Source organism: Neovison vison, chromosome 6 (genome assembly GCF_020171115.1).
Source record: "Neovison vison isolate M4711 chromosome 6, ASM_NN_V1, whole genome shotgun sequence".
NCBI classification, from domain to species: Eukaryota; Metazoa; Chordata; class Mammalia; order Carnivora; family Mustelidae; genus Neogale; species Neogale vison.
Genome location: NC_058096.1, coordinates 68,691,611 through 68,704,831, shown reverse-complemented (window position 1 = coordinate 68,704,831; position 13,221 = coordinate 68,691,611). Strand labels below are relative to the sequence as shown.

General features: G+C 37.1%; 1 protein-coding gene across 8 annotated transcripts in view; it reads left to right on the top strand.

The window, feature by feature from the left end:
- The window catches only part of TFDP2 (transcription factor Dp-2), a 184,877-nt gene that overhangs the window by 83,155 nt on the left and 88,501 nt on the right, over positions 1-13,221 (top strand). For 2 of the 8 annotated variants that reach the window (XM_044251517.1, XM_044251515.1), the window contains exon 2: positions 4,052-4,086. The exons of the other annotated variants lie outside the window; for them this stretch is intronic. The gene's annotated coding sequence lies outside the window, so the exon portion shown is untranslated. The remainder of the gene's footprint in view (positions 1-4,051; positions 4,087-13,221) is intronic. 8 annotated transcript variants of the gene reach the window in all.

The following is a 13,221-nucleotide window of genomic DNA, read 5'->3' as shown; positions in this document are numbered from 1 at the left end:
AACAAAGAGAACTAGAAAAAAATGGTGTTTTATGAGGAAGAAAATAAAAGACTCTCCAAATATGAGGAAAGAGAACTGTAAGCAGAGAGCTTAGAAACAATGAAACTGTGTCTGGGTTGCATCTGTTATCCTGGATGATATTAATGAATTTTATGTTGGATGTTTTTTTCTCAGCTTTTTCCTTTTCTGGGTCACAAAATTTTATAGCGTACTGTTGAATTAAAAAGGCAGCTAATCCTCTAGAAATTGTTGATTGTTTTGCTGGCCAGTTTTTAAAGCTTTCCTTGATTTTTGGTTCCAGATCTTTAGACCTTACTATGAACCAACAACAAGTCTTAGGAATCATGGATACAGTTATTGGAAAATCTTAACCGTATGTGTTAGCATGGCTATAGAGAAAATGCATGAGACTTAGGCCTGATACTTCAGGGTTTTGTTTAATATGTGTATCAATTTTATATAATCAAAGCAAATATAGAAAATTGCTACTGAATTTGGAGAAAAAATAGCTGAATAACCATTGTTTTATTCTATAATACCAGATACTTGAATTCAAAGATAGTCTAGATTTTATTTTCTTTCATTACTGTGTTCTCTCTTTTACTATCTAGATTGTATACCAAGACAAATTTTAAATGAATTGGGTATTTAAAAAATAGAATACTTAAAAATGTTAACTGACACAGAAATTCCTAGAAAACACAGGTTAGATCAGGCTTTACTTAAATCAGTGAATTAACTATCCTGAAGATGTAAGTCCTTTAAGGCAATGTCCTTATTTCAGTTTCTATGAAAATTGAATTGGGGATCTTGTAAAATGATTGTGAATGTTTTGCAGGCCATGAGGAGAGAAGAGTGATATCTGATATATCTGGAACACAAACCTTAAAGGATTCTAACATAAGCTCATACTAAGCTTGTTGGTACTGAAGTGGCCTGGAGGAAAATATGTCATACTAGCATGAACTCTGAGATGATTTGAATAGGAAACCCTAATTATAAAGCCAAGGGCTGAGTCTAGGGGCTGTGATCAAAGAAAACTTCCAGCATCTATCTCCCTGCAGTCATATTTAGTTCTATACTATTACCCACTCCCTTTTAACTCATCCTGTATTTTGGAGAAAAAAAAGAAATGTTTTTCCCTGACATATTTCTGTTCACTTTAGATGGTTGGAATGAAATCACTTAAACTTAATCTATTGAAATAAAATAATTTATGGAATTTATGACACTAAAATTGTTTCATCAAAGTACTCTTACAAATTCTGGATTATTTGTTTAACCACAGTTCACAGCTCTTCACTTGTACACTATCCTTAAGTTTCAGAAATTCCCTTCTGGATGGGAGAGTCAAAACAACCCACCCAGGAACAGATTATTTTCCTGATTGGGAGAGCAGTATTAATTCTTTCTCTTAAAAATTTTTTTCAAACCCTTGTGTCGAGGGCTGACTTTCAATAGATCGCAGCGAGGGAGCTGCTCTGCTACGTACGAAACCCCAGCAGTATTAATTCTTAACACACACAAAATCAAGCTGAGAACCACAGCTAATCTGAGACTTGGAGTTTTTCTTAGCTTTGTTAATTTACTGCATTATTTTACTTATCTTTCTGTTTTTATGCAATTTTCTCAGGTGACTGAGCTGAACTCAGAGAAGTATTCTTGTTTTGTTCTTTTAGAAAGATCTTATTTTGTTCCAGAGAGGCTATGCTGTCCTTAATGAACTTTTGTTATGCTGGGGTGGCCATGGAAATACACCAAATGGTGTATTTTCCTGCTGGTGGGAGGTGTGAGTGAGTGACAGCCATAGCTGTGGTGCCTCTGGTCCACCACCTCATCCTTGCTGAAGCTACCCATCCTAACTGTGGCTGTTCTCAGCAATGGGTGGGCATGATGCTGTACCAGTGCAGGCCCATTATTTCGGGGTGCAGAACTCTGCTGGGCACAACATTACTTACCTATCGCCACATAACAAGTTATCCTAAAACCTGACAGTTTAAAACAACAAACATTTTGCATCTCACACAGTTTCTGAGGGTCAGAAGTGGCTTACCTAGGTGATTCCGCCTCAGGGTCTCTCATGTATTGTATCCAAGCTGTTGAGCGGGGCTGTAGTCTTCTGAGGGCTGGACTATGGAGTAGAGAAGGGTATTGAGTGTGAAAAGTTTTTCACATAAACATCCTTAAAAATCTCCACTTATCTTAAACCTCATTTCCAGACATTGTGCAAATTTCCCCTCTTGGTGTACACACACTGCCATGTAAGTACATTTCACAGTCTGGCTCCCAAGCACCTCCAGTACTCAGTCAAGCAAAATCACCTGGAGGCATTTTAAAAGTCAGTGTATTCTGGAAGGTGTACTTTTTTTTTTTTTTTAAAGGTTTTATTTATTTATTTGACAGAGAGAGAGATCACAAGTAGGCAGAGAGAGAAAGGAGGAAGCAGGCTGTCCGCCGAGCAGAGAGCCCAATGTGGGGCTTGATCCCAGGACCCTGAGATCATGACCCACGCTGAAGGCAGAGGCTTTATCCACTGAGTCATTCAGGTGCCCCTGGAAGAGATACTTCTAAAAGTTGTCTTACTACATGGCTCTTGGTAAGAGCCTCCAGTTCTTCCTTGGCTCCTGTTAGGAGGTTTCAGATCCTTGCCATATGGTGTCTTTATAGGCCAGCAACGGATAAACATTTTCTGGGTCCAAATTTGTTGGGAACAAGTAATAATTAAGTTTTCGTCTTAAATATCTCCTGTGAGGCACTTTTCCAACTATCATCCCCACCTAGGGCTTCCAGATGTAGCAAATGAAAATATAGGAAAATATTTGGGACATACTTACATGGCAACAGTATTCATTGTTTATTTGAAATTCAAGTTTAACTGGATGTCCTGTCATCCTGCTTCATCTTCTCTGGGTTCAGTTGTCATGTGTCTGCCCCTATGGCCCCCTGTGCTATCTTGTTTCTGCATTACTTGTGCTATATTGAAATTGTCCATTTAGTTGTCAATGTCTTCCCACTAGGGTAAATCTTCCCAACAGGTAGGAACTGTGTCTTACTTATTTTATGCACTGTTGAATCCCCAGTGCCAAGCACTGGCTTGACCTTTATAGGTACTCAATAAATATGTGTGGGCTATTCAGAGAATGAAAACACCTGGTCTTACGATTGCATGCGCTTTTCTCCTTCGTCCTTTCTTCCTCTTCATTATCATCTTTATCAAGATGAATATCAGGGAATGCTGATACAGTGAAAGGGCTAGGAATACCAAGATTGAGAAACTTGCTTTATCACTTTTAGTCTCTTCAGGAGATTTCTTTCCTTACTACAGCCTCACATTCACTGGGATTGCTGATTGTACCACTCCACTGTCCCTAACACTCTTTCTGCACTTTACCCCAGTGCTTTTCAGTTTAACGAATAAGAATAAGGAATTTCATGTAGATTAAATGACTTAACACAGGTAACCCCAGGGAGTCAGCTGGGATTTGAACCCAGGTATCCTGAATCTCTTGTGATATGTATGCTGCATTCTATTTGTTTTATTGAATGAGAATTACACAGTGTGTGCATTGATCTACAAAGGTGTGGTTGTATTGTGAACTGCTCTGCAGAGATATACAATAACCCTTATGGGTGAAGGGTTTGTAGTTGTTTTAGGGATATGAGAGGAGATACCTAAAGAACAAAAGGTAGTTAAAAGTCAGTTAATTAAATAACCACAAAAAAGCTACTGAAAATCAGAATTATTTTTAGCTATATCAAATAATCGGGATACTTCGTTAATATCCTTTGTATCTGCATGCCTGTACTTAGGATAATGCTTTTGAGATTTATTCATGTTGTGTGTTATTAGTAATTCTTTTTTGTTGTTTTTGTTGTTGTTCTTTTTTATTACTGAGTAGCATTCCCTTATAGGGGTTTACTGCAGTTCATTTATCCATTCATTAGTTGATGAACATTGGTGTTATTTCCACTTGTGGACTATTATGAATAAAGCTGCTGTGAACATCCAAATACAAGCTTATGTGTTGACATAAGTTTTTATTTTTCTAAGGTAAATACCTAGGAATGGAATTGCTGGGTCATCTGGTAAGTGTATGCTTAACTTTTAAAAAATTGCCAAACATGTTTCCTAAAATGCTTATACAAATTGGTATTCCCATCAGCAACTTAAAGGAGCCCTAGTTCCCTGTGTCCTTGTCAGCATTTGGTATGGTTGGTCTTTTTTCATTTTAGCTATTCAGGTGGGCTTATGTGATATGATAGAGTGGCTTTAATAAGCATTTCCTTAGTGATTAAAGATGTTGTACATCTTTTCATGTGCTTTTTTGCCATCAGCATATCTTCTTTGGTAAGGCAGCTGTTTAAACTTTTTTTTTTAACTGTTTAAACTTTTTGTCCATTGTCCTTTATTGGGTTGTTTGCAATATTATTGTCTTATTCTGGATACAAGTCCTTTATCAGATATTGACTTTACAAATATTTTCTCCCAGTCTGTAGCTTGCCTTTTTATCTTCTTAACAGAAGATAAAGGCACAAACATGTTTTATATTGTAATCTGCAGTTTATCAACTTAAAAAGTTTGTGCTTCTTTACATTCTAAGGTACCTTTGTCTAAGCCAGAATTACTAAGCTTTCTCCTATATTTTTTTCTTGGAGTTTTATAGTTTTTGCTCTTAAATTTATCTGTGATAAGTTTTGAGTTAAATTTTCATGTATGGAGTGAGGTGAGGGGTGAGGTTTATTCTTCTTCCATATGAATAACCAGTCACTATAGCATCATTTACTGATAAGATTGTCTTTTCTATAGAATTGCATTGTATCTTTGCCAAATAGCAGTTGACTTCTAAGTTGAGGGTCTGTTTCTAGATTCTGTTCAGTTCCATTGATTTAAACATCTATCTTCATGTCAGTAACACACATCTTACTATAGCTTAATAGTTCTCAACAAAGGGTAATTTTGCCCCCCCAACCCCGTTCAACATGTGGCTGTTTCCGGAAATGTTTTTGATTGTTAACAATTGGCAGGTGAAAGATTTGCCTTTGATGGGGTAGAGGTTGGGATGCTGCTGAACACCCTAAAGTGTACTGGCCAGTTCCCCATCACAGAGAATTAGCCAGTCCATAATATCAGTAGTACCAACATTGAGACACTATGTGTACCTGTATAGTAAGTCTTAAAATCAGGAGTGTAAGTCCTCCAACTTTGTTCTGTTTCAAAGCTTTGTTCTGTTTCTGTTTTGGCTATACTTGGTCTTCCGCATTTTTGTATAAATTTTAGAATCGATATTTGTAAATTTCTATAAAAGTGCCTGTTGGGATTTCGATTGGAATTGAGTTGAATCTGTAGGTGAATTTGGAAAGAAATGACATCTTAATATTGAATCTTCCAATTTATAAGCATGGTTTATCTGTCCATTATTTATATTTCTATAGTTTGTCTCACCAAAATGTAATTTCCATTGTATAGACTCTGCACATATTTTGATAAATTTATTGCTATTTTATATTTTTATGTTACTATAAATTACATCTTTTTATTTCAGTCTCTGATTTTTTAATTGCTGGAACGTGGAAGTATAATTGATTTTTGTATATTGATCTTGTTGCCTGTGACATTGCCAGTAAACTCACTATAAGTAAAATGTTATAGATTCCATAGATTTCCACATAGCCCAAACTTTTGTCTGTTTAACTTATTCCTTCCTTCCTTATTTTGATGTCTCTTTTCCTTTCTCTCTACTTAATGCCCTAAGAATATTTCAGTGTTGAAGCAGTGAAAATAGATATCATTGTCTTGTTCCTAATCTTAAGGAGAAAGCAGTCAAATTTTTAACCATGAAATGTGTGATTTTTAGCTATAGGTTCTCAGTAGTTGCCTTGTAGCACATTGAGGAAGTTCCCATCTGTTCCTTGGCTACTGACAGTTGTTACCACCAGTGGTTGTTGAATTTTGTCAAATACCTCATCTGTATTAATTAAGATGATAGTGTAGTTTTTCTTTTTTATTCTGTTTGATACATAGTGAATAACACTGTCTTTCTTTCTTTTTTTTTTTAATTTTACTGATATTAAGCCAACATTGGATTCCTGGTATAAACTCCAGTTAGGCATGATATATTCTTCTCTTTGTATATTCTTGAATTCAATTTGCTAAAATTTTGTTTAAATTTTTTGGGAGATATTGGTCTGTAATTTATGGGTTTTTTTTTTTGTTTGTTTCTTTATGTTTTTACTTTTTGTCTGAAGTACCATTTGACCTTAGTTAGCACCTTATTTTATCTCAGCACTTTCAAGGGATTAACACCCTGAAAGAAGAGGTCAGTTTACTTTTTATAAAAAGTCTGTTGTGTTTTGAAGTGCTATTTGCCAGGAATTGTGCTAAGCTCCTTTTTTTTTTTTTTTTTTTTTAAAGTAATCTCTACACCCAACATAGGGCAGGAACCCACAACCCTAAGATCATAAGTTGCACACTTTACAGACTGAGCCAGCCCGGTGCCCCTGTGCTAATAACTAAGCTCTTTATGTTCATTATTTCATATAATCCTCACAACCTCCTTGCAAGAATAGCACTATTATTGTACCCATTTTAGAGATGAGAAGACTGAAGCTCAGAGCCACTGACTTTCCCACTTGGCAGAGATAGTTCAAATCACGTTTTTCAGATTTCAGTCGTCGTCTTTTTTTTTTAATAACTTTTTTTTTTTTAAAGATTTTATTTTTATTTATTTGACAGAGAGAAATCACAAGTAGGCAGAGAGGCAGGCAGAGAGAGAGAGAGGGAAGCAGGCTCCCTGCTGAGCAGAGAGCCCGATGCGGGACTCGATCCCAGGACTCTGAGATCATGACCTGAGCCGAAGGCAGCGGCTTAACCCACTGAGCCACCCAGGTGCCCCTTAATAACTTTTTTAAAAAAGATTTTTATTTATGTATTTCGCAGACAGATCACAAGTAGGCAGAGAGGCAGGCAGCGGGGGCTGGAGGAGCAGGCCCCCCCTGCTGAGCAGAGAGCCTGATGCGGGGCTCGATCCCAGGATCCCGAGATCGTGACCCAAGCCGAAGGCAGAGGCCCAACCCACTGAGCCACCCAGGCACCCCTGGAGGTCACTGGTCACTCTTCTAAACACATTGCTCTATGTTCCAGTCTTTTTCAAGAAATCTTTGATTAACATAGAGCATTATTGACAAGACCAGAAGGAATTTAAAGAACCATATCCCTAAGTAATCTCAATCTACCTCATTATGCTAATTGTTTTTAATATTATTTGTTCACTAACTTGTTTTTTACTTTATTTTGAGAGTGTCTCTGATAATTGGCATATTAGCTCACCAACTTCTAAGTTTTATCATGTGCACTTTATTGTAGGTGAATTTAAGTATTTCTGATTGGTTGCTACAATGCTTCTGTTTAAACCTTATATCTTTTGGCAGTTTCTAGCTGTTGTTAATTTGGGCTAGAGCTTCCTTGAGAGAAAATAATACTTTTTTTTCCCCTATGCTCTACTCTATATGCTCACTGATATCAGTATATATACTTCTGTATATGTAAAATTATAGTATGAGAGTTAAGGAAAGCAAGAATAGGTCACAAGCTATCTCTTCCACCTATCTGTTGTTCCCAGGTTGCACACGTGCCAGATTATTTTAGGACCTTTTAACCTTAAGAATTCAGCCGTGGTAAGTCTGGGCTTAGTAGGCAGTCAGCTCGTGGGACCCTGCTTAATCTCCTCTGTTATGCTATGATCAAATAGATGGAAATACACAGAGAAGCAGAGTTATAAATGGAATGAGAAACTAGATATACAAATTAAAATATGCCAGACATTAGGAGGATTTTCTGTCAGTAAAAGTAAAGACAGATTCCTAAGACAGAATAGCAAGGACAAACAGGAAAAAGGTAGATTTTTCTACCAATTTGTATTGCATACCTACAGCTTAAGGAAATAGGATCTTTGCCAGCTAGAAACTTGGCAGCTACGCGCTGGGTGTTGCAACTGTTATCTGCAGCACCAGGGTTCTTTTTCTCCCTCCCATCTCTCTTATCATTGCCTCTCTACTTCCCTTGGTGACCACAGTTCTGTAAAGGAAGAAGTGGACTGGTTTGGGTGCATTTTCAAATGTAAAGGGAATTGTAGTAGGAAGGGGCAGAGAGGAGAAAATCCATGGGGTTGGTATGCATTTTTTCAGGTCCTACTTCAAATAAATACAAACAAAGTGTCTTATTTTGAAGAATTTCAAATATGTACAAGAGTGAAAGAGAACAGTTTAATGAAGTCTCTTGTACCAGCCACCAGCTTAAATAACCCTTGGTCAGACCCTGCTTTTGATTAGGGAAGAATATGTTCTATTTCAAAGTATCCAGGATTAAATTGCTAATCCTATACATCACATAAGAAGGCAACAGGATCAGTCTTCCTTAGTTCTTCAGAGCAAATGGTCAATCAGGGGATCCTTAACCAAGGATCCACAATTGACTTCAAGACGTGACCAATTGAATTGGTAAACAAAATTCTGTGTGCTGGAGAAAAAGTTTATAATTTGAATGGATTCCCAGAGAGATCTTAATCTCCATACTAGATGAGAATCATGATCCTCTCTCCTGCTCAACACAGATATTTGTCTAGAGTTGTATGAATTAATTTTTTCTCCAGATAAAGAACTGAGAGTTAAAAGTCAAATAATACCTAGATGGACAGTAACAGAGAGAAACCAACTAGAATTTATATAACTTTTCTTTTAGCAAACATCAAACCTGGTTGGTTTTGTCAACTTTCATATAATTGATAACATTTTTTTCAAAGAATTTGATAACATTTAAAAAAAATCATCATGGGCCTGTTAAGAAACTACAAAATAAAGGAATCTTATACTTAAGTCCTAGAGGAAAATCATACTTGGAAGAAACAAGATATTAGATGATATTTGCTTTCTTCTCAAAGTTATTTAATGAATGTGAAATTATATGTTAAAGACAGCAGATTGACATAGAAGGTAACCAGCCAAGATATCAGCAAAAGTTATACTAATAATAGCTAAATATTTTTGAGTAACAGATAGTGTATAAAACCACTCACAGGGTGCCTGGGTGGCTCAGTTCCTTGACTTTAGCTCAGGTCATGAGCTCAGGGTTGTGAGATTGATCCGTAAGTCAGGCTCCATGCTGGACATGGAGTCTACTTAAGATTCTCTCTCCCTCTCCCTCTCCCTCTGCCCCATCCCCACTCATCCTCTCTCTCACCCTCTCAAATAAATAAATATCCACTCATGAATTAGCTAGTTAAATCTAATTAAATGATTATTCTCAAAGAAATTGAAATAAATAGTTTAAATTACTTCCCTAAGATCACACAACTAAGAGGGAACTCTCATATTTGAATCCATATAGACTGACTCCAGAGCCTGGTGCTAGATGAAATAAGAATGATTACAAGGGATCTTGAATCATTCTTTGTACTTTTCTACATTTTGAAATTCTTTAAGATTGGGGTGCCTGGGTGGCTTAGTCGTTAAGCTTCTGCCTTTGGCTTGGGTCATAATCCCAGGTTCCCGGGATGGAGCCCTGCATCAGGCTCCCTGCTCTGAGGGAAGCCTGCTTCTCCCTCTCCCTCTCCCACTCCCCCAGTTTGTATTCTCTCTCTCACTGTCTCTCCTCTGTGGGGAGTCTGCTTGAGATTTGCTCTCCCTCTCCCTCTGCCTCTCCTCCTTCACATGCACGCACTCTTTCTCTCTCAAATAAATCTTTTTTAAAAAAGATTTTATTTTATTTATTTGGCAGAGAGGCAGGCAGAGAGAGAGGAGGAAGCAGGCTCCCCGATGACCAGAGAGCCCAATGCAGGGCTCAATCCCAGGACTCTGGGATCATGACTTGAGCCAAAGGCAGAGGCTTTAACCCACTGAGCCACTCAGGCACCCCTCAAATAAATAAATCTTAAAAAAAAAAAAAAACCTCATAGAGATGTTGAAATTAAGTATTGCTATTAAAATTCACAGTGAAGGGGTGAAATGGTAGTGTTGATAATCTAGTCAGTGATGTGGAAGAGAAGTTAGAGGATGTCTTCTGAAATGCAACAGTAGAAAAGGATCAAAAGGATGAAAATGACAGGTACAAAGAATAAAGATTCAATGTACAAATAAAATAAGTAGTATTCATAAGAATAATAAATAGAAGAGAAGCAGTAATCAAAGGTGAAATAGAAGACAATATCCTTAAACTTAAGAAAACCAAAGTTTATAGTTTAAAGGCTTTCAGTGATACATGAGTACTAGATGTATTAGGTTGAAAGTTTGAGGAGAAATGAAAGGTACACTGTAAGGATCCAGACAAGATTTGAAAAGGAGAGTGCTACTAAGGCTGTAAATAAAACTAAACAAAGAGTTTCTGGAACAGTAATTATGGCGTTAGGAAAAAGAAAATGTCTACAGTGTTATTAGCAAAGGATAGAATTAAAGGAGATGATACTAAAGAGCAGCAAGAATAATAAAGAGAACGTAATACTGCCTTATCAGTATTTAGAATAAAAATGAATATAATAACATTTACATTTAAAAGACAGAGACTCAGGTTGGGTCAAAAAGCAATATCCAAGACCTACATTACCTGCTTTTTGATGCTAACTGTAAGGGTACAGTAATCAAGATAGTATAGTGCTTGAGAAAGAATAGATGCATAGACCAGTGGAGCAGTATATAAGGCCCAGAAATACAGTCAACTGATCTTTGACAAAGGTGGAAAAGCAATTCAAGGGAGAAAGATGAGTCTTTTCAGTATATGAGGCTGGAGCAATTAAAGTTTATATGCAAAAAAATGAGCCTCTACACAGACCTTACACCTTTCACAAAGATTAACTCAAAATGATTCATAGACTTAAATACAAAACATAAAAAAGAGAACATTTAGAAGAAAAATAGAAAATCCTAGGTGACCTTGGGTTTAATAATGCCTTTTTAGATAGGACAGCAAAACACAAATCTGATAAAATTAGTTAGCCAATTGCAAAGTTAGAGAGCAATGCACAAAAGGCTACCCCTACATCTGACATCAGTTGCAAGTTCAGGGTTCTCCACAGTTATCTTAGGTCTTATACATAGAGAAGGACTCAGAGAATTCATTGAAAGCTGTTATACTCATGGCTATGGTTTATTACAGCTAAAGAATACAGATTAAAATCAGTCAAGTGAAAAGATGCATAGGCTGGAGTCAAGAAAAGTACCAAATGTGGAGTTTCCACTTCCCACGGAGACATAGACAGTGTTACTTTCCCAGTATTGATGTTTATTTAACAGCTTGCACAAAGTATTGACAGCCAGAGAAGCTCACATTGTCTTTGGTATCTGGAGTCTTTATTGGGGTTTAGTCACATAGATCTGACTAGCAGCTCCTCTCCTGTGGCTGGCTGATTAAGTCTCCAGTCCCTCAGTAGGTCTGCCAATGTGACCCAAATGCCCCCACCCTAAGTCTCATTGTGCCTTGAAGCCTCCACCCCAAATTATATTGTTCAAGACACTTTTATCAGATAAGACATTCCCAGGACTTAGAGATTACCTCTCAGAAGCTAAGGGCAAAAGCCAGACTTCGCTTTGGGTAAGAAATTCTTTACTACCTAGACTAATAACCAAAATATAAAAAGAATAACAACAACGGTTGTCTTCAACAACAGTAAGAAAACAGCTGAGTTAAAAAGTGAACAGACACCTCACCAAAGGATGTATACAGAAGGCAAGTAAGAGGTGCCTGGTTGACTTAGTCAATTAAGCATCTGCCTTTGGCTCAGGTCATGATCTTGGGGTCCTGGGATCAAGCCCCACATCGGGCTCCCTGCTCAGGGTGAGTCTGCTCCTCCCTCTCCCTCTGCCCCTCCCCACTGCTTGTGCTCACTTGCATGCATGCCTGAGCTTACTCTCTCCTCTCAAAATCTTAATAAAGGCAAATAATTTGTCATTAAGAAATTACAAGTTAAAACAACAGTGAGGGGCGCCTGGGTGGCTCAGTGGGTTAAAGCCTCTGCCTTCAGCTCAGGTGGTGATCCCAGGGTCCTGGGATGGAGCCACACATTAGGCTCTCTTCTTGGCAGGGAGCTTGCTCCCCCGCCCTGCCCCGGCCTGCCTCTCTGCCTACTTGTGATCTCTGTCAAATAAACAAATAAAATATTTAAAAAAAATAAAACAACAGTAAAATGGCACTATACTCCTTTTAGAATGGCTAAAATCCAAAAAGATGGCAATACTAAATTTTTTATTAGGATGTGGAACAACAGGGACTCACATTCATTGTTATGGAAAATACAAAATTGGAAAATGCAAAATGATGCAGACACTTTGGAAGACAGTTTGGTAGTTGCTTACAGAGCTAAACAGTCTCCCAGTAAGTCCTGGTTCCCATATCCTCTGTGTGTTTACTTCTGTTATTAATTTCCCATATATATAACCAAGTTCACATCTCTGCCACCCCCGTAAACGAATACCCTCCTCACATTAATACAGTTCTGACACAGTACAGAGAATAACCCTTCTCAAGCATTCATGGAACATTTAAAGATGGTCACCATACTAGAAAACAAAAATAACTTTGCAGTCTGCGAAGCAGAAATTTGATAGACCATTGTATCTGGCCATAATGCAATAAAACTTGAAATTAATGAATGAAGTCCACCTGTCCATTCTTTTCCCAAACAACTATTAAATCCAAACAGAAACCTAAAATGCAACAACTATTAAAAATAATAGGAAAATATAATTTTTATCTATACGCACACATACACAAATATGTGGGATGCAGCCAAGGTTGTGTATGTGCTTTTGTTATTTTAGAATGGAATGAGGGGTACATGGCTGGCTCAGTCCGAAGAACATCCAACTCTTGATCACAGTCTTAAGTTTGAGCCTCATGTAGAGATTACTAAAAAAAATAAACCTTAAAAAATTAAAAATAAAAAGGAATGAAACAGTGAATTCCCCTCCCAAAGTTAGGCAAAGGTTAGCAAAAGGAGAAATATATAAAAATAAAACAAAATTGAACAAAAATCAGAAGATAGAAAAGTAAAACTGAAAAATCCAGGTAGATTGGATGTAGAAAAACAAACTTCAGGATATCATATAACAAAATGTTGGAACATTAGCGGAATTTGTATGTAGAATTATAAAAAATTACCAGATTACCATATAGCAATTATGTTAAGGTATTTAAAAATACAAATGAAAGAAATTATTTGTAGGGGGGATATAAAT